The 22,577-nt window shown below is 36.6% G+C and overlaps 1 protein-coding gene across 1 annotated transcript in view; it reads right to left on the bottom strand.

Moving 5' to 3' along the window:
- Positions 1 to 17,809, bottom strand: part of LOC118436613 — a 56,745-nt gene extending 38,936 nt beyond the window's left edge. Inside the window, exon 1 of the mRNA XM_035855060.1 lies at positions 17,380 to 17,809. The gene's annotated coding sequence lies outside the window, so the exon portion shown is untranslated. The remainder of the gene's footprint in view (positions 1 to 17,379) is intronic.
- Positions 17,810 to 22,577: the final 4,768 nt, after the last annotated feature.

Raw genomic sequence — 22,577 nt, 5'->3', positions numbered from 1 at the left:
ATCACTCCGCAGATAAGTACAGGGTGGTTTAAATGTCAGGTTACAATGGAAAATTTTGCAATGGGAAAAATTCGCAAATATCCATTAGTTACCTAATTTTGCCTCTGAAATTCAATATTTTAAGAATTTTGTCATAAGTTTTAATAAAAATTAATAAAAATCTCAATCCCAAATCCGTAACTAATGGATATTTTCCCATTGCAAAATTTTCCATTGTAACCTGACATTTAAACCACCCTGTATATACCTAGCTAACTGCGTAGGTAAACATACATACGTTAATTAGTTATCCATATATTCCTCGCAAAATAACACTTTGCAACAAATTCCGTAGTTCTTTAAAGCGAAAAACATGTTTTTTTTGCCTAAAATTCTTGAATTGCAATTGCATCAACAAATTGCCCAAGAATCAAATCTTGCCATGTAGAAGATGATGAGCATGCTAAAAATAAATGTGGCATAAACTTGTGTATTTTTTCATTTTAAAAAAATATACGAGAAAATAAGCCGAGAGAAAGTTTGGCCCAAATTGGATTAATATTTACGAGGGAACATTTCGTAAATAAAAATCGTAGCAATTTTATTTCTTTTAATGAAAATATTCATATGAAAATCGACATGTCGAAAATTGCTTCATTTTTCTTGCGCAGCAAGAAAGAAAGTTTTTTAAGAAGAAAAAATCTTACACAATTTCTTTCTCCCCATAAATTCTCGTCTGCACTTGCAGAAAAATGCGTCAACTTTTAACATAAAATCTATTTTGGTATGGATAAAAAAACCGCATTATTATATTTCTTCGTATCTGCATCAAAATAATATTACTAATTTTGATTTCAGGATGGAAATTTGAACACTTCTTTTTCGATTCTTTTTTTGTTCATGAAGAGAAACTGTCAATGTCATTTATAAAAGTATTGAATTATTCATTGGATGCAGCTTTCAATTTAAGACAGTGGCCGCGGAAGCCGTGGGGACAAAGGGGGACATTAACATTGTAGGATGGGGGAGGGATGGATGGGTTTATACAAGATGGGGAAATGATGCGGACATCGAACAACCGTGCAGACATTGTCCCTCTCGTACCTGTTCACTTTCATTCATTTGAGTGATTATGATGGTGAATGAGTGAATGAAAATGAATTTCCTGTGATTTGAGTGAAGATAATTGAAAGATTCCATCATTTCAGTTAAATGTCTGTGAATGAAATGATTTCTCACTCATTTCATTTTTCACCTAATGCTTACTACATGGAGCGAAGTAAGGAATGAAGTCAGATGAAGTGAAATGAAATGAAATGAATTTGAACGAAAATGATTGACTGTGAATGAAAAATTTCAGTCAGAAATTGGGATGACTGACTTTTGAATGAAAATTAAATTTTTGAACAGGTATGGTCCCCCTGTCCCCACCCTACCGCGGCCCCTGTTCATTCTCCAGGAGCGAAGAAATCTTCACAATTTGTTGCAAAAGAATGATCTCATTACTGCAGCAGGAGTAGCATTTTGGGTACAAAAACGTAGAGTTGCGTGGGTTATTAAGGTTTCAGACCGGGTTTTCACTTTTGCTTGTCTATACACTAATCCTCCCCCATAAAAAAATGATAAGAATTTATTATTTTCCTGCTTATCTGGCTCTATAAAAGAAAGACTACAAAAAAATTTCCATGTTAAGTACAAGAGAGAAAAGAGGAAATTTGATTTTTTCGAGATTTATTATATGTATGTAAGTCCGACGTAAAGTTTATGAGAGCCAGTGGCCGCGGAAGCGTGGGGACAAAACAGGGGCAATATCCCTACCCCACGGTTGTTCGATGTCCGCATCATCTCCCCATCTTATATAAACCCCTCCCTCCCCTATCCTACAATGTTAATGTCCCCACGGCTTCCGCGGCCACTGATTAGAGCCAGTGTCTGAGCGAGATTTTTAGTTGAACAGCCAAGTCGAAACAGTTTCATCGTGGCGTATTTACACTTTCTCCTTACCTTGTACATACCTCTACTGTAGTGAACCTACAGGTTATGCGTATGTGGATATGTACTTATCTTAGCTTTAAACAAAAAGGCGTGGGATTTTGACTACGTGAGCAAGAAAATTTACAAAGAGATGTACGTACATAGTGTTTTAGACACGCTTTAATTTAGGAAGACTTACATAATTTTTTGAAATTGCACAAGTTTCGTTTTAAGTGAAACTTCACAACAGACTTCTATGTACCTAGATATTTTTACATTTGGTGTGCAATATTTACCTATTTTTAGCCATGTTACTCATACAAAAGTTGTCTTATTGGTTTCAAGCATTGAAGTTAAAGGGTTTAAGAATTTTTGGAAGTTGCAACAATTTTTACAATTGGAAATTCGTCCCATACCAGTAATTCTACTCATTTCTTACAGATCACCTCTTTTGTGAGATGTTATTTGAAATTGTGCACTTTTTATTAACAATTTTATTCCAAATTCGTACCACAATTCTACTCGCTTGTTTATTCCAGGTTACCTTTCTTGTGTCTATTTTTAGCCAAATATGAAGTAATTCACTGACTCACACATACAAAAGTTGTCTTGTATTGATCTTGAATATATTTGAAAATTGACACCATCCCGACCTCGAAATGAAATGAGGTGGAGGAGGAGGAGGAAGGTGTATACTGTATGCAGTGGCCGCGGAAGGGTGCGGACAGAGGGACAATGTCCCCACGGTTGTTCGATGTCCTCATCTTATATAAACCTCTGCCTCCCCTCTCCTACAATGTTAATATCCCCCGATGTCCCCACAGCTTCCGCGGCCACTGACTGACTGTATTTGTGTAGATAAAATAATGACAATGGGCCAAGCACTGGCCTCTTATGTAATTTCGTCTCAAGGATGCATCGGGCCTGGTTTGTCGGCGGTGAACTTGGCGACGAGAAGGAGGAGGAGAAGAACAAGGACACATAAATTGTGCAAACCTTAAACACAATGAATCAACTTTGTGTCGTCACCCATTATCTGTAGGTGAACAGGAATACGAAATGGAGGAAAACCCATATTTTATATATGCCTCAGCCTGACTTATTTGAACTCAAGCTAAATAGTCAGGGGGCGGATATGTATTTGCGAAAAAATTCTGAAATATGTAATATTTATGAACAAAACCATACAAATAGGCAGTTAGTAAAATACGTTCTTAAAATTGTCCCTATTTCTGGAGCCGATCTTGACTGTTTTCTTCGAACATTTTTCATATGGTCTCCGAAAATTTTAACTAAACTCAAGAGATGGGGAAGGTTATGGAAGGTCTAAACTTAAAATTTGCTAACTTCCTAAATTTTCTATGTTTGAATATACTACTCTAGATTTTAAAAAAATCTAGAGTAGTGGATATGTATTTATTTAAAACATATATAACAAAGATTTACATATTTTTTAAAAATAATAGTGAGAATATTTGTAAATATTTGTATGTCTGAAAACCTAGAAATATATAATGCTCGTAGTCGTCAAAATATGAAATTTTCGAAAAATGAATAATGTCATGGCTAGCAAGTCGAAAACTAAATTTTGTGAAAGAAAATAAATTATTTGTTTCATTAAAGATCCTGCGTTTGCCATATTAGATGTAATTCAGGAACTAATTACAAATAAAAATAACAATTTTTGCAAAATTTGAATTTTTGAGTATAGTTCTTTCGATTTTTTTGGTCCAATTTCTTTAAGCAAAAAATGTTTATCTCAAATCGCTAAAATAGTTGCAAATATATGTAAGTATTTTTGAAAATTTTGTGAAAGAAGATAAATAATTGGTTAAATTCAAGATCCGTGATTTGCCAGGTTTTTATGTAATAAAAAAGAATTAGAATAAGAATTTTTACAAAATTTGAAATTTTAAATGTGATTTTAAATGTAATCTAATTTCTTTGAGTAAAAAAATTCGTCCCGCATCGTTGAAATATTTAGTAAATATATGTATTTTTGAAAAAAAAATTTTTAAAAGAAAATAATATTCGTAAATGTATGTCTGAAAACCTAGAAATATATAACGCTCGGAATCGTCAAAATATGAAATTTTCGAAAAATGAATAATGTCGTATGACTAGCAAGTCGAAAACTAAATTTTATGAAAGGAATAAATAATTTGTTTCATTCAAGATCCACTGTTGTGCATGCAATTCAGGAATTAAATACAAATAAAAATAACAATTATTGCCAAATTTGAATTTTTTAATATAGTTCTTTCGATTTTTTGGTCCAATTTCTTTAAGCTAAAAAATTTCATCTCACATTGTTGAAATACTTACAAAATATGTGTTTTTGAAAAAAATATGTGGAAGATTTCCATATTTTTCAAATACTAGTGGAAATATTTATGCCTGAAAACCTTGAAGTATGCCACAACATGCAGAAACATTTTGAAATTTTTGAAATCTCTGCGAGTTAGGGAGCACACCGACAAAGTTGAAAGCGTTAAAAATAAATGCATATCCGCTCTCTGCTTATTATAAAATTTTCATTTTGAAAATGTTTCTCGACCCGTTTTTTCGTAAGATTAAAATTCTGAAGATGCAATTTTATTAACAAGAAGATCAGAGAGAAAGTCGTCTTATTAAAAAGAAAGTTGATGCACTGTCAGGATGCAATTTACTTGGATTTTTATTTTTTCCCTTACAAGAAAAATTGACGGCTGCACAATGGGAAAAAAACTTGGGTGAAATTTGATACATCTTTGTTTGTACTTTGATCTGAATTTTACGTAAGGTTTCCATTATCTCACTCGCCATGAACCCACCGACGTGGAGGTCACCCTTAGAAAAGCTCGATTTAAAAGTGCAGACTGCAAAATAAATTCGCTGCATTGAAAAATTTAAATCCTTTCCAGGAGCAGAAAACAAGGGTTGGGCGACATCCATAAGTTATGTGATGTATCGGACGCGATAAATCCATGGGCAGGGTTTCGCGTGCAAGAAATAACGGGGAGAAGGTGGTTTCTTGCAGGTAAATATTTTGACCTGCAAGAAATACGAGGTGCTATAAACTGCGCCCTGTACTTCATACAGCGCGTGGCTAGATGGCGCGTATTTCTTGCACTTTCTCCCAGTTTCTTGTACTTTGTATTTCTTGCAGTTTCTTGCAATTTCTTGCGCTCCGTGGTTTTCAGTGCAAGAAATAGCCGCAAAAAAGTTATTTCTTGCAGCTATTTTGACCTGCAAGAAATTCAAGGCGCTAGAAACTCCTTCCCGCCACTCTACTTCGTACCGTGCGTCGCTAGATGGCGCATATTTCTTGCAGTTTTTTGCACCTTGCATTTCTTGTACTATCTCCCAGTTTTTTGCACGTCGCATTTTTCTGTTTTGCAATGCAAGAAATGCATTTACCAAAGTTTCCCACAAGAAATGAAACACTACCCATGTGATATTTAACATTGCGGGATATCCGCGTAGATAACAACATCCATAATTTATGTATCGCGCCCTTAAAGCTTATTTGAAAATGGGAAATTCAATTAGTAATGGAACATGTTGTTTATTTGATCCTGGTTTAAGGAGAGTTTTACGTAATAGAAATCCGGTGAAAATAATACTTGCATCGTTTCAATCGAGGGAGGAGATTTATCTGCAAGCACAAGATCAACTCTCCTCTACTCCCGCCGACACCGCCTTCTTGACCCCAGGGAAAGGCTTATCTTTCGGAAAAAGTGAAGTGAAAAAGTTAAGTTGAGAGATTTCCTTTGTTTTGCTTGCTCCGGCTCAAAGTATAATAAAGCCCGCAAGGTGAATATTTTGAGCCTAGACTTTTCCTGGAAGGAAAGAGATACGGCTTATCGGTTCCGTCCTGTTCTGTTTGAGAACAAAGAAGCAAGAATTCCATTATCGAGCTAAGAAAATAAAGCGTATTGGGAAATATTGGGTGAAAAGGAGTGTAACGGGTTTGCAATATACATTTCTTGCACTGGGAGAAACTGGGAGAAAGTGTATGAAATGTGCGCCATCTAGCCATTCGCTGTATGAAATAGAGGGGCGAAAAAGAGTTTTATTTCCTGCAGGTATGTAAAAATAGATGCAAGAAACCACGTATTTCTTGCAAGTGGTTACTTCCCAGTGTTGAGTTTTAGTTTTCGAAATTTTTAGTCACATGCACCACAAAGCACCACCATTCACGTTGGAAAATGCGATATGATTTTGAAAATTTGACAGATTAGAACGTCGATTTTCGATTATTTGCAATGTCTTAAATATCAAAATTAAGGAAGATTTGTTGAGTGACAGAAATCCGTCGAGTTTCAAACTTCACTCCAAACTATTTTTCTTAGTGAGGCAAATACCTAACAACGAAAAAAATACTAAGTATGCATTTGACCCACCCCAAAGAAGTGACCATCTGCGATATCTCAGTCATTTCTCAACCGATTTTGATCAAATTTTGCACCGATTATTGTTACATAATATAGAAATGGGATCTGATCCGACTAAGCGATTACGTGATCTTGACCGGAATTATGGGCAAAAATGTAGCCTTAGAAACACATTTGTAATTATTGCTAGTTACTAGCAAACGTTATCAACAGTTTGATACCCACGAATTGTAGGGCAGTTTATCCCGAAAATTTTAAGTATGAATATATCAAAATCCGTTAAGAATTGGCTTAGTTATTCCAATTTGAAGTTCAGAAATTCCTGCTCGTGCTACGAATCATTGCCATTGACAACGACGCAAGACTAATAAATTGAAAACAAATTACATTCAAAACTGTAAACAGCACAACTAGTCGTTTCTGTAACATGCTTGGTAAACTGCGTGAAATTGTTGTTGTTGGGTTTGCACCTCCAGATCAGGTCTTTTGGTGTTTAGTAATCTAGGCCGGACATTTTGACCAAAATGATATAAATCGGTTAAGAAATAACGGATTTATTCAATTTTAAACACCCAGCATTTAATAAAATTATTCCGCATCAAACTACTGAAAAGGGGTAGTGCAATGCAGTCATCCAATGGACAATCTAATTACCCAATTAAAAGTTATAAATAAACAAGGTCCCTAAAAAGGGGAAATCTTAGTGAGGGAGTGCAATCACAACTAATAAATAAAATTAGATTGGAGAATTTTTGCATCACCGCTCTCGGTTCCATTCTTACTGGAAGCATTAATCCTTTAAATAGAACACTTGCTCCCTCGAAAGGTTCGATGATTTTGCATAGAGTAGCCAAATTAATATATGAAGTTGAAATTTGTATATTTTTTTAAACAAATACGTAGCTCATAATTATTTGGTCATTAAATCTTACATATCTACCTCAGTTAATTTAACCCACTTCTCGTTCACTACACAGTAAAAATGTATTCCTTCCTCAATTTATTCAATAAAACTAAGAATTCATGCGTATGCAAAGAAAAATTTATACTGCATCCAGTAAGAATGGAACCGAGAGCGGTGATGCAAAAATTCTCCAATCTAATTTTATTTATTAGTTGTGATTGCATTCCCTCACTAAGATTTCCCCTTTTTAGGGACCTTGTTTATTTTATCTGCGTGTCTCTCCCTTGAATAATTAGCTGTACATTTAGTCACAGGAAGAAAGCCATAATAAACAGTGTTTCGTTCTTTCTTGCGGGCTTGCTACGTTTCTTGCATTGCAATGCGAGAAACGCAAGAAATGCGAGGTGCAAGAAACTGGGAGAAAGTGCAAGAAATATGCGCAATCTAGCCTCGAGCCGTATGAAATATACCGGCCGGAAGTAGTTTCTCAACCCCCGTGCATTTCTTATAGGTTAAAATATTCCCCTGCAAAAAAAACACTTTCTCCCCCCTATTTCTAGCACGTGATTACTTCCGCCGGAAACACCGGTGAAAGAAAATATCCTATTTCATGCTGCCGAACTTGAAAAAATAATTAGGCATGAATTTCATCATTGAATATCCAGGAATCATGCCCAATTTCCGCTAGAGTTACATTTCATATCGTCTCGTCAACCTAATTATGTTTAAAAATCAGGTAACTGTAACAGAAAAAAATGAGTGACACATGTACTTATTCAACATTTTTTTTACCCAGTTTAAAAATATGACACAAAATACATATTTTATGTAAGCTTATGTACAGATAAGTATGGATATTTAGATATCGGATCAATTTTCCATTGTGTGCTTGCCATGTATGTAATTTTAGACTGACATAAGTACATACAATGCTTCTGCTGGAGGTTTGTTAGTTTTGTCAAGTTGCACAAAAAAGAATTTTGTTCTTTACTGTTCCACTTTAGAAAAACTGGGGGGATGGGACAGGACAAAAGAAGGACGACGATCGAACAGGAATAATTATTATATGGAAGGTACAATTTGTTCCATGTTGTACTTTTCCAACGACAAAGTTCAATGTTACCCAATCCTTTAGTTGCTACAAGTGTCACGGTTTTCACATAACATAGAAATCAGTGGCCGCGGAAGGAGTGGAGACAGAGGGGCAATGTCCCCACGGTTGTTCGATGTCCGTATCATCTCCCCATCTTATATAAACCCCTCCCTCCCCCCATCCTACAATGTTAATGTCCCCCGATGTCCCCACAGCTTCCGCGGCCACTGATACAAATAATTAAATATGTAGGTTTCCCAATGCCTGCTCACAAGTGTGACTGACTGACTGATATTGAGTGGGATGTAGTTACATACTTTAACTTACTGACTCACTTAAAATGAAAATTAGGATTGAAATGATATCGGATGTGTAGAAGATCAGAGAGAAAAACCTTGACATTTCGATCTTGTGAATCGTCGTATTGAATACGATTTTTCGAGACAGCGGAGGAGGAGGAAATACAAATTGTTCTTGAAAAGAAAAAGACACGGTGCCAAAGTCCATGAACTTTCTCACCTGAGTGGATTCACGTACAAAAATCAGAATAAATAGGTCTGAACCCAGTGGCCGCGGAAGCAGTGGGGACATTAACATTGTAGGATGGGGGAGGGACGGGTTTATATAAGATGGGGAGATGATGCGGACATCGAACAACCGTGGGGACATTGGCCCTCACTTCCGCGGCCACTGGTCCAAACCATCGTTTTTTAATGACATGTACAAGCTCACTTTCATCTTATTCGAGATATTCGTGTTATTTTTGTGGCGATTAGAAAATGTGACGCGCAAGTTTGAAGATCGATGTGAAGGTTGCACTTGTTGGATGAGAATTGTGATTATTATTCGATTCTCAAGTTTAGTTTTGCAAATACTTAAAGTTGTTCTGCCCTCCTAGATATTTATGAAAGAAATAATTTCCAGTTTGACCATACTAGTATTTTAGTAGGCAATGATTATACTGGTCTTTTGTGCTGGGACAATGGGCGATTTTGTTCCACTTATTTCAAAACTGGGGATGACGAGGGAGGGCCATTGTTTCGTCGGGTGAAAAGTAACCATGTGCAAGAAATAACGGGGAGAAAGTGGTTTCTTGCAGGTAAATATTTTGACCTGGGAGAAATGCAAGGCGCAAGAAACTACGTCCCGCCGATATACTTCATACGGCGTGTGGCTAGATGGCGCATATTTCTTTAGCTTTCTCCCCGTTTCTTGCACATCAAATTTCTTGCATTATTTCCTTCCCACTGCAAGAAATGTACTGTACCCGCAATAAACGAAACACTGCTTTCGACCAAGCAAGCAACCCGGTAAATACAGTAGTAGCCAGCCTACCAGCCCAGCTAAATATTTACAATTATTCCGTTTCACGGGCATGATTGGCATATTGTTTCTTTGGCGGAATAATCTCATCTAATATTGACGATGTTTATACATAGGTGTGTTTCGTCGCATTGAGAATTTCTTACAGGAAACGAACTCCTCTATTTCGCACATAAGAAAAAGTAAATGCATGTGAATTGTGAATGTGACCAAACTTGGTTGGCCAACACTTTTGCCTTGATTATGTATACGTATGTACGTATATTGTCTTCTTCTTATGGACTAGATTGGATTGCGTGATAGTGTCGTGTGGGTATTGATTTATTGGGAGCTTGGAAATACAAAATTTTCTCGGAATAATGACTAAATTATGGGAAATGTGGATACCTTGAATGACCAAAAAGAAAGGAGAGAATAAGTGAGATTTGCTGTTACAAAATGTTTTATATGTGCATTTTTAATTGAGTCAAGTTTTTCATGACAGCAGCGGGGTCAAAAAATGGTCTATGCAGTAGTAAGACGATAAATGGCCTTGTTCTGAATATCTGCATTTAACTTTCGGTTGGTCATTTTCATACGCATTTCGTCAATGGCTTGTGTATTTTTGTACTAATTGTTGACCACACCGGAGTGACGATATAAACTTAAATGGGTGGATTATGGATTATTCACATTAAGATATTGTAATTGAAGAAAACTTGCAATTCATTTATTGGCAAAATATTACGAAATGTTTTGGTTCTATGAATATACTTTTCCGCCAAATCAATCAAGTTTTCATGAATTTAGTGTTTTCGGATAAAGAATTTGTATGCTTTGTGTGCAATAATTGTGCACATTATTATCTCACCACGACTTAAAATGCGTATAAAAAGATAAGAACATATACATAAGCATAGTTAATTATCCAGTCACCTAGTCTAACTTTGTTTCAAATTCCATTCCATCCCGTACGACTTAAAACTTTCTATTCCCAGAAAGTTTATTTATTTCGCGACCAATTAAAGCGATTTAAAGCCGAAGAGAAGAAAGCGAAATCGCATTCTACAAATTAATTCTTTACAAATAAACTTACTCATTTTAGCGAATCCCAGCCCAACTCTTCATTATCTCTTGTTCGAAGAATATGTAGATAATTAGCCTAAAATAAACTGAGACAACTAACTAATCACCACTAATAAACCACTAAAATAATTTCCACCACCACCACCACAAACTTTTCTCACGCAAGGTTTAAAACTCACCAAATTTAGGATTTTCTTAATAGCCAATGTGTATGTATGTACGTGCTGTCTGCCGAACTAAATATTGCACATTTGTAGACTCACCATTACTTACACTGAACTGGTGCAGATATGTATTTACTCACCATCAAAACATGTTTAACTACACCATAAAGCCCAACATAATAATCCACGTGCATAATAATCGTTACATAAATAATGAACTTGAAACTCGAATCGAATACATATTGTGTAAGACGTTTTTCTTCAAAGTTCAATAAATTGAGACTATGAAATCAAGTCTACATGCAAATTTCGTATAGTAAATAATTATTAATGGATGTTAATGTATGTAGCAAATTAATTACAAGTTATTAACAGGCTTTGTACTTTTTTAGAAATTTTGCACAGGGAGGAACAGAACAATACCGCCGTAAAATTGAAATTGTTCCTCGTATATAAATAAAGTTAGTGTCGATTGTGTGCTGAATTGTGAGTGACGACAAAAAAAATCGGCTCGTTTTTGGCGTACGTACAAATATTCGTAGTAAGAAATCATTGATTGATTGATTCGAAATTCCGAAATGGAATAAGTAAGCAGGGTTTAAATCCAGTTTCGGGTAGGCAACCATGACCCATAAGTTAATAGCAGGTCAGGCTGCGTGCCAGTCGTCAACCCGGGTATGTATCGTCGTCAACTGTTTGCACAAAGCATGAATTTAAGTGGGTAATAATATTAATTAATAATATGTAGGCTCGATATGTGAGTAGCACTATTCTGAATTGAGAGAGGTATTGGATGGATGGATGGATGGATCAATAAACTCAAAGACAATGGTCGGGTCAAAATCAAATAAACATTGCATATTTGCACACATATTTCAATAGTTTGTATAGTTTAAAAAGGAGTAAAGGAGAGGAGAGGAGAGGCAATTTTCAGTTCAGGGAGGGTGGAAACGTGGGGACAATTTTTTCAGGCGGGTGATGGGGCCAATTATTTATGCAAATTCATTACAAAATATGCAGAGGGTTTGATAAGATTGTAGGAACATAAAAAATCTAAGATTTCTGGGGGATAATCTTGTTCCTGACAGTGACCCCGGCAGTGTGGGGGCATTTTCAGGGGGTGTGGGACCATAGGGACAATTATGTAAATTACATGAATGGCAAGATAGCTAGATGAGTTTGATAAAATTTTAAGAATAGAAAAAATTCAAGATTTCTCAGCGGATTTTTTTGTCCCTGACAGTGACCGCGGAAGCGTGGAGGCAGAGGGACAATGTCCCCACGGTTGTTCGATGCCTGCATCATCTGCCCATCTTATACAAACCCCTCCCTCCCCTATCTTACAATGTTAATGTCCCCACAGACTCCCCCGGTCCCCTATGTCCCCACCACACAAGACCGCGGCCCCTGACCGGAAAAATTGTCAAAAAAACGGGGTGACTATACTCGTAAACTTTATAAGTATGAATTCCAGCCCGGAGACAGACTGACAGAAATAAGTGCATATATAAAGCTTTTTATCCTCGAAATGTAAGTCGTCACATCACTTTCAATGCAAAGATGGATGAGTGGGCGAGTCGGTCGGAGACTTGCATTTGATGAACATGATCTTGAAACCGGATCAAATCAAGGTCCCTCAAAAGGTGTCAGGTTTCCTAATTTATTTTAATATTTCTGGGTATACATACATATGTAACACAATTATGGATATGGTTTGACATTGACATGCACACTCTTAGAAATCCGGTATTAAAATGATACCAAGCGGTATTCATGTATGCTCTACCAAAGTTGGGTTGATAAGCGATACCCTGTAGTAATAGCTCAGTATTAAAGTATTGCCATATTGGTAGGCAAATTTTTACGGTATAAATTTAATACCAAGGGGTAGCAACTTTAACACCGGGAAATCAAGACCTGCCTGACCATACCAGATTTGTAACAGTGTATGTAAGTCTAAAAAAAAAGTCTCAATTTGCACCACCACACCGCATTTTATCTGATTAGGATAAAACGTGACACCGTTATTCCTGGCGTCATCTCGGGTTTCACACGTGTCATAAATTTGGACAACTCCAACTTTCACCAAGTTAACTAAATATTTATATAAAAAAACCGAATTAAATCAAATCAATCCACTGATAACTTGGATTGAATTGAACTTATTTTGGCTAAAACTGTATCAAATATTCATACGTGAATACATTAAAGGACGAATTTTTTGTGGGTTAGACCTCCTTACTTATCGTATGTATGTAATTTGTGGGTATCATTGTCATCCAAATTTTGTTTACTAGTTGTCGTCTCGTTTATTATTATACGTCTAGATGTTGATAATACACATGTATTTAATTGTATGTACATTTAAAGTAAGGATAGGTTCAGGGGCTCCTCTCATAAATTTAAAGCCATTTTCTATACAAACCACCACCACCACCACCACGCTATTAAATTAAATTAGCTGGTATGTATGTAATTAGAAGTCAGGGAGGAATTGATTTCTGGAAGTTTTGGTAATTTACCATTTTACCAGTGGTAAAAAAACGCGTTGGTAAAATTTGAGCACGGTGTCAGTATATTTTGGTAGAGTTATATACATACAGTTGAATTATTTGTGCGCGTCACCTCATTTGCATAAATTCTCAGTATTCTCATTTTCGGCGAGACGGGCTTTCCATGTTGAATACGTTCTCGCTAATGCGTCAAAATAAATATGCAAGTGAGGTGACACGCATAAATAATTCTATCTACTGTACTCGTTATTATTCTATTACCGGATTTCTAACAGTGTACCTAATGCCAAAAATCTGCATGCAGCAGAGAGAAGAGTATTTTTGCTGTATTTTACCATAACCAACCCTGAATTTTTTATGCATCTGGCGACTTACGACCGGCTTTTTGGGTGGATGAGGCATTTTGCTTAATAGCTTTTTGCAATCAATACATACGCGGATGGATATATACGTCCTCGTAACCATGTACGTACGTAAATCAGTGGCCGCGGAAGACAGGAAAAATGTCCCCATGGTTATTCGATGTCCGCATCATCTGCCCATCTTATATAAACCACTCCCTCCCCCCATCCTACAATGTTAATGTCCCCACATGTCCCCACGGCTTCCGCGGCCACTGGGAGAATTCAGGCAACTCAAATGTATGAGCATGATGCAGTGGCCGCGGAAGGGTGCGAACAGAGGGACAATATCCCCAGGGTTATTCGATGTCCGCATCATCTGCCCATGTTATTCCTCCCTACAATGTTAATGTCCCCACATGTCCCCTTAGCTTCCGCGGCCACTGCCATAAATATACTAGTGACCCTGTCGTGTCGTTGTTTAAAGTTTGAAATGCCAGCCCAATCTGCAATTACTTTCCGGCTGTTGTGTTGTGACTGACTTTCTCCAGTTTTCGAGGTGGCCGGCCGGTTGTTACCCAGCAGAAGGACACTTATAGGCCAATCAAAATAGAAAGTGGAACCAACCAAAGGCACGCTCAGCTCACTTCTTGCCCTTTCCTTATAACTTTAGTGGCACGGCGTGGGTTTGGAAGCAGCAATAAGTTTTTGGGTAAAAGTTGACAAGAAAGTTATTAATGTGGCGATGGCGTAGATATCATAGCCGTTTGGATGGCGAGGATAGGGCAACTTTTCAATAATTAAGTCAGTCAGCAGCTCCGTGGTGCTGACTTTGTTCTTATTTTGTACAGAAGGCAGAACAAGTGGGAGAAGTTTGGTGAAGCATAATTGAATAGTTTCGTAATGACTGTGACGATTTCGGGGTTAGCGCAGTGCCAACGAATTGCATGGCAAACGGCTTGTTAGAGCTGCAAACGGAAAGAATAGACAACTTTCTCTCATCGAAGTATTAAAGATGAAAATGAGGTTTGCAAGGTGAACAAACTTTGCAAACTAGAAAGCATGTATTCAATCCTAAACTAATTTATCTCCGGAAGATGATGATGCGATGAGAACTGAATTTCAAGTTATTTTGCATGTGGTGAAAGTGCAACTCTGAAAATATATGTGGAAATCACTCCATGATTTCTGCTTGGTTGGGGGTGACAATGACAATTTTTGGCAACCAACACTTATTTCTTGATTGAGCTGCACTATGCCAAACGGGACACAAACATAGACAACTTTCTCTCATCGTGTAAGGAAGAAGTTGAACAAACCAAACTCCATATTCATGTAATGCTAAACTAATTCATCTCCGGATGATGATGATGATAATGAGATGACAACTGATTTTATGTAAATTATTTATGAACCTGATGAAAGTGCAAGTCTGAAAATATACTCCATGATTTCTGGCTAGTAAGCACTTGATAGGAAAACGGAACAAATAGACAACTTTCTCTCATCCTTTAAGCAAGAAAATGAACAAGGTGAACAAACCTTACAAACTAAAACCACGAATGCATACATGCAACTCTAAACTAATTCATCTCCGAATGAAGATGATGATGAGATGAGAACTGAATTTCAACTTATTTATTTATGAACGTGGTGAAAGTGCAAGTCTGAAAATATATTTAAACAGAAATCACTCCCTGATTTCTGCTTGGTTGGGTTTTACTCTTGTTTATCCTTCACTTCATTTCAGACCTCGGTTATTGCACCGAACGAGAGAGAAAGCGATGTGTATATTTTGTTGCCAACAAGCATGTCATTTGCCTAGGGCTTTCACTCCACCGTAAAGTTTGGGTTGCATTCGTGTGGTGAAAGTTTGAAGTAGTTATTGCTTGTTTTACGGCTTCCTTAGAATAATAAGGATTTCGGGGGAATTTATTTTATTACGGGAAATATAAATATACGACTTGAGCTGCTGCACTGTAAAGAATCTGGTGGTAAGGTAGAACTGGTATTGATTTGGTAATAAGCTACTACCGGATTGGTAAGAGTTTACTTCTCAGTGGTAAATTTTCCATTACCACAACATTACTAAATGGTACTGTCTTCTATTACCGTCCCGGTAGAACCAGCAACGATTTAATACTACACTGTTAAAAATCTGATAGACTCACATAAAGTCACATATATATTCCGTACTGGTATTGATATGGTTATAACTTCCTACCGGATTGGTAACACTTTGTTTCTTAATATCATTACCACAGCATTTCTAAACGGTAATGCCTCTTATTACCAGGATCATATACCAATGTACTCAGATCAGTAATGATTTAGCACCAGTTTTCTAAGAGTGTCCTGCATCAGGACGGTATTTACATATGCAAATGAGTTGTTGCGGTGCCTGGCAAATATAAATATTGAGACAAGAAGTGTGACCAGCCAACGACCCATTATGCAACGCATTTTTGACGACATCGTCATTTCAAAGAGGAGACGACTTTCTCTCTTCGCACGGTTTGTTCTCTTCCTTCACGGATGTCACTCAATGTCAGTGTCAGGAGGGCTGAAGTATCTACTTTAAAGGATGATGAGACGACTGCAAAATAGCACTTAAACGTGTAAACGAGCCCATAAGTCGTTGGGTATCCACCAGATAAGCTGAATGGTCGGCTTGTTGACAAACTTTGTTATTACGTTACTACAACTTATCGTAAAATGTTCTCCTAACTTATTTTATGAAATGAAATGGGTGGGAACTTTTGGGAAATGTTCCCGGTAGGTGACGATTGCTTAAATATGTAGTTTTTATATGTCGTTTTGTGAATTTTACTACGAAAGTAGTGATGCCTACGGATACCAGGGGCCGCGGACAGAAGGGCAATGTCCCCACGGTTCTTCGATGTCGGCATCATCTCCCCATCTTATACAAACCCATCCCTCCCCCTATCCTACAATGTTAATGTCCCCACAGCCTCCGCGGCCACTGCTATCTACCAACCCCATCCCAAGGGTTCTAACGAAGTTAGAACCCTTGGGAAATTAGGGGGAATGAATGAATGAAAAGTCGTAGTAAGGCCAAGAAATCTTGGAAAACTTGGTCTTTTCCTCCTCTTAAAAAGTTCAAGCTCAATCATTGTTTAATTATCAAGTTGGCAAGTCGCTTGTTCTTTTTAGCGAAAACATTGTAGGTTTCGGATTGCCAAATAAAGCTTTGTAAAAGTATATGTAGTAACAACCCCTTTGTGAATTTTCAAGTTGATGATAATTACCCAGTTTGCAGGGTTTCTCACGTGTTTGCAAAATGCATTTCGTGCACTGCAAAGCAAGAAATGCGAGGTGCACGAAACTGGGAGAAAGTGCAAGAAATAGGCACCATTCCGTATCAAGTAGTTTCTTGCGCCTTGCATTTCTTGCAGGTCAAAATAAACACCTTGTTAAAAACCCACTTTCTCCCCGTTATTTCTTGCACCCGAACCACTCCAATTTTCTCTCCCCACCGACACAATGGGGTGATTGATGCTTTAATTAATTACGCAATTTATCCAGTTCATGTACATACTTACTTATAAAACTTGAAACAAATTCTTCCTCAATTCTCACGCATTTTTGGCTAAATTACATAATAAGAAAAAGGTTCCATTTCTCACCTTGTAAGAGAAGATACCAGTCCAAAAAAGTAGTGGAAGTAGTGCAGTTATACATACGAATCCTCCCAGCCACAAATTGGAGGTGGATTAAGTATTCATATAATAAGCAACCAACTATCTAGTTCTGTGTATATCGTCCGTTAAGCAAGTTTTATCTTGGCCACGAGAACAAATCTCAGTAGTGCATCACTCACTCTCAATCCAATTAAATGAAACGGCATTAAAGAAGAACACGAGTTTTCCTGCTACGATTCTTCTCCTTCGCAAACTCGCATTTATTATGTCCATGTCTCATCTTAAGGAGAAGATAATGGTGATGATGTCGAGTTTTCAGGACTGATTTCCTCCTCCCATTACTTATTACATGTGATGTACATCAGGTGAAGTACAATGATGGAGGTGGATGGCTGGTTGGATGCAGTTCACAGTTATGTATCTGCCAAAATACAGCATATTATTATTATTATGGGGCAGAGGAAGGATATGTGTTTGCGAAAAAATAGTAAAAATATGTATTTAATATTTAAGAAAAAACGCCAAAATATTTAAGAAATATGTATGAATGAATGAATGAATGAAATGAATTTTTACAAAATTTGAATTTTTAAATGTGATTTTTTGTACTCCAATTTCTTTGAATAAAAAAATTCGTTCGTTGAAATATTTAGCAAATACATGTATTTTTGAAAAAAAAATATTTAAAAAAGAAAATAATATTCGTAAATGTATGTCTGAAAACCTAGAAATATATAACGCTCGGAATCGTCAAAATTTGAAATTTTCGAAAAATGAAAAATGTCATGACTAACAAGTCGAAAACTAAATTTTGTGAAAGAAAATAAACAATTGGTTTAATTCAAGATCCTGCATTTGCCATTTTAGTATGTAACTCAGGAATTAAATACAAATAAAAATAAAAATTTTTGCAAAATTTGAATTTTTGAATATATTTAGTTCTTTCAATTTTTTTGGTCAAATTTCTTTAAGCAAAAAATGTTTATCTCAAATCGCTAAAATAGTTACAAAATATATGTATTTAAAAAAAATCTGTACAAGATTTTCGGAAATATGCGTGAAACAATGTGTAAAAATATTTTGAAATTTATCCCCCACAAAGTCTGACCGTCGTTCCTCCCCAAATTCAAAACTTGACCATACATAAATAAATACATATCCGCCTTCTGCTTATCATTTACAAGATTTCGTAACATCAATTTTTTACGCTAAGCGAAATATTTAATTTATGTATGCCTAACAAGAAAAAAAACTCCTCTCCATTTATTTCAACCCTATAAATATATAGACATGCAAAAAAGCTAACTGACGCAGAACTACACACACATTTACCTCCACGAGGAGGACAAATCGAATGTTACCTTCAACGTTATGTTACTAAAATTACAGAGAGCAGTTTACGTACGTACCGAACAAAATCCAATTATTATATCGTCCTTCTTCTGGTCACAATTCTACAGTTCAATTAAAACCACCACGCGTATGTATGTAAGTACGGTTTATTTTAGTCTCAAAAGCACCAAAACACTAGAATATTCATCACTTTGGTGGATAGATAGGTAAATGCCGGGCGGTAATTTCTTCTCGTTTTAATGTTGTGTGGCTTGATGTGATATTGGGTCGAATGTGGATAATTGATGAGTGAACTATGATTTATGAGTTTATATAAACTAAACAATGTCACAGGTTTCCCCGTCAGATTGAAATTTGTGATAGGAGAAAGTTGGGAAGAGAGAGACGAGTTTGGTGGAGTGGTCTTACCAGGCCGACAATTCGCGTCGGAATGATTCTACTTGGGAGGAAGAGTGGGCTTGTTATGGGGAATGGATGGATGGATGGAGTCTCATTCGGTACACATGCATGCGAATTTTGGCAAACTGGTAGCTGTGCAGAATGTTGTGATGGGTTGGGTACTGTTGCTCTGGTCTTGTGTATGTGTTTTCTGGGAGTGAGTGAAACTGGTTCCCATCATCATTTCCAAGTTCCGTTTACATCGTGTTTGTGGTACAAGGAAGAACATTTCACTGCACTGTTAGAAATCTGGTAGAGTCGAACGCACATTCCGTACTGGTATTGATTTGGCAATAATTTTCTACCGGATTGGTAGTAGTTTGTTTCTGAGCGGTAAATTTTTCATTACAAAAACATTATTAAACGGTCATGCCCGTCATTACCGTGCCGGTAGAGTCACGTGCATACTCCGGTCAGGTATAATGATTTAATACCTGTTTTCTAAGAGTGTGGTTTTATGTATGGGGAACAAATAACGATGTAAAGATTTGCAACATAAAAAGTATGTGCTGTGATATTCGTATGTCAAACTGGACGTTTTGCAGAAGGTGGTTAGTGATCTGATGCAAGAACACGCACGATGGAGGAGAAAGTCATGGTAGTGTTTTCTCTGACCAACTTTCACCACGCCACGCCGCAGGCCAGACGTGGCTGAACTGGACGATTGGGATTTGTGTGAACTCTACTCTCGCTTGCTCTTCCATTCCATCATAATAAACAATGGTTTTTTCGACCTTTATCCACCCTATTTACTCGGGTGCAACCACTTTGGGCGAAAAGTTTGGGTGATTTTTGCTAGAAATAAAAATTTATTGGTGTGGTTGGTTGCTTAGCTCTGAAATTTTTATACGAACAGCTTCCACTGCTCGTGGTATTTGGTGCCAAGCAATACTACCAAGTTACGCTAGTTAATGCAAGAATTAGTGAAAAATAGTACAAAATTCTGACAAACATGAGTTTACTAATCAATCCTGGTTCGGGCTAAGCAAAGCTGTACTGATAGGTTTTTATCATGTCAATTTCTGCTAATTATTTACTACGTAAATTTTTGTCAGCTTTTGAGCACGTACATTTCTGCAAATTTACTCACATCAATTCCTGCCAATTATTTAGTACGACAATTTTTGATCATTGCACAACTCTACGAACCATCAAATCCAACCCAGCTACATATATGTACTCGAAGAAAATGACTTTTGAGGGGCATATTGAGACCGCAATTTAGCTTTGATTTCCGTCTGCAGTTTCAGAATCGGAGAAAGCATTGTTATTGTTTTGTAAGCTTTCCCATCTGCGTCTTCCTCTTCCTCATCAACGTGTGTGCAAGGGAAGAGGAAATGTGTTACGAGCTGTCGGTCTAGTTTTATGTAGTTTATGGCAGACGTACTTTAGCAGCTACGGCAGACGGATGAAATTTTTAATAAAAATACAGCACGAGTACACAACCGTGTTTTCCTCTTATGTAATCTAGCGCAACCTTTTATTCACAATGGTAACACACAAATTTTGATTGTGATCAGGGTATTCCGACCCAGGGTTTTATTGGGTTGGGTTTTTTGGGTTTTAATGGGTTTTAATGGGTTGTTAACGAATAAAACCCATTGGGTTTTACCATGTTAAATGGGTTTTATTTGGGTTTTAATGGGTTTTATTCGGGTTTTAATGGGTTTTAACTGTGTTTCAGCTTAAAACTATATTCTAAAAGCTGAAAACAGCTGCCGTACGTTAGACGAAGTTGTTTCATGGCAGCTAAGCAGTTTATTTGATTAATACTGTAAGTTTTAAAAACCACTGTAAGTTTTAAAAACCAGGAATAAATCAGCGAGTGCCATTACACGTGACAAAAATATTTAAAAATAATAATTTCGGAACGAGGTATGTTTAAGTGAGCATACATAATTTAATTACATTTAATTTACATTTTGCTGTCATAATTAATACTTTTTTCCCGAATACTTCCTCTCATCTCAGCGAATAAATTAAACAAAATACTGTAGTATTTTTTAATTTATAAAGTTTTTTAAAATGTTTCAAGGCGATCTTAATTATCACCTCTGGAAAAATCGAGTACTTATGGACAGCGAAGTACCTTATTATGAGCAAAAGAAGTGTGTCTGTAAAAAGCACTTATTATATTCTCGATCATAATACATACGTACTTTCATTGTTCATAAGTACTCGATTTTTTCCAGAATTGATAATACACGTTAAGATCGCATTGAAATATTAAATTTTAAAAACTTTTAAACTTGGATTTCATTATGATGAGAGGAAGTATTCGAGAAAGAGGTAATATATATTCTCATAAAGTATTAAACTATGATCAGTTAAACAGGACTATTTCGAAACGGATACAAATTCTAACGGGTAAATATTAATGTCTGCCTTATATGACTGAAACAGTGCCTTATTAAATATGCCTTACGATGGACTGAATGTTTGCCTTAAACATTAAATTGTGTAGCCTTACATATCTGAAAACGGCCTTATTTTCCTAATTAATATCCTCAAATACGCCCCTCATAATGATCAACTTTTATTCACTCCAGCTCTCCACTCTGTAGTAGAAAGTACATTTATCTGTAGTTTTCTAAACAAACTTTACAATGACCGAGTTTGAAACCACAATTCTCAATATTTCTGATACGGAGTCATCAGACGAAGACAATTTACCACCAAGAAAGAAGGCCAAATTCAAAAGAAACTTCTTAGACTACTTTAAGGGTGCAATTTATGAAAACTTAACAATTGCGGAGGAAATTCTGAAGGCCGAAGGAGAGTTTCGTTTCAAATCTGCCAATCAAACCGAATGTGGCATGAAGCATTTTTATAAGTGCAAAGTATCCAGCAAGTGTTCTGCTAAGCTATATCTGCTTCTCGCTGGTATGTAAATCATTGGCAGTCAATGACCTAATGTAATCGTAAATTATATATTCTACTTTTACTCTCAATATTGTATGATATATGTATAGAAGACGGACAAGACGTAATTCGTTATCAGACCAACACTGCTCATGACCACCTACTAAATATGAGCCAAAAGTATTAATTGCTGATTCAGCAGAAGCAATCACAAACGGCTTCGAATCAGTTTTTGGGAGCAACTTCGTTCGAGTGTATTGTTGGTACCACGTGAGTGCAAAGATCAAGGATCGATTAAAACAAATAGAATGTCCGGAAACCAGGCGTGAATTAAAGTCTGACATAGATTTACTTCAGTTAGCAGAAGATAAACTTGATTTCGAGGTGGCTGTACATTTGTTTAGGCAGAAATGGTCCGGAGTTGATGCCGTCAAAAACTTCGTTGGCTACTTTATTGGAGAATATATTGACCAAAGGTGCGGCTGGTATGAAGGAACTGCCCCAGGGTTCCCTTCCACTAATAATGGACT

Source organism: Folsomia candida, unplaced genomic scaffold (genome assembly GCF_002217175.1).
Source record: "Folsomia candida strain VU population unplaced genomic scaffold, ASM221717v1 Fcan01_Sc009, whole genome shotgun sequence".
NCBI classification, from domain to species: domain Eukaryota; kingdom Metazoa; phylum Arthropoda; class Collembola; order Entomobryomorpha; family Isotomidae; genus Folsomia; species Folsomia candida.
The sequence above is the reverse complement of the archived record's forward strand: the minus strand, read 5'-3'. Positions and strand labels throughout refer to the sequence as shown.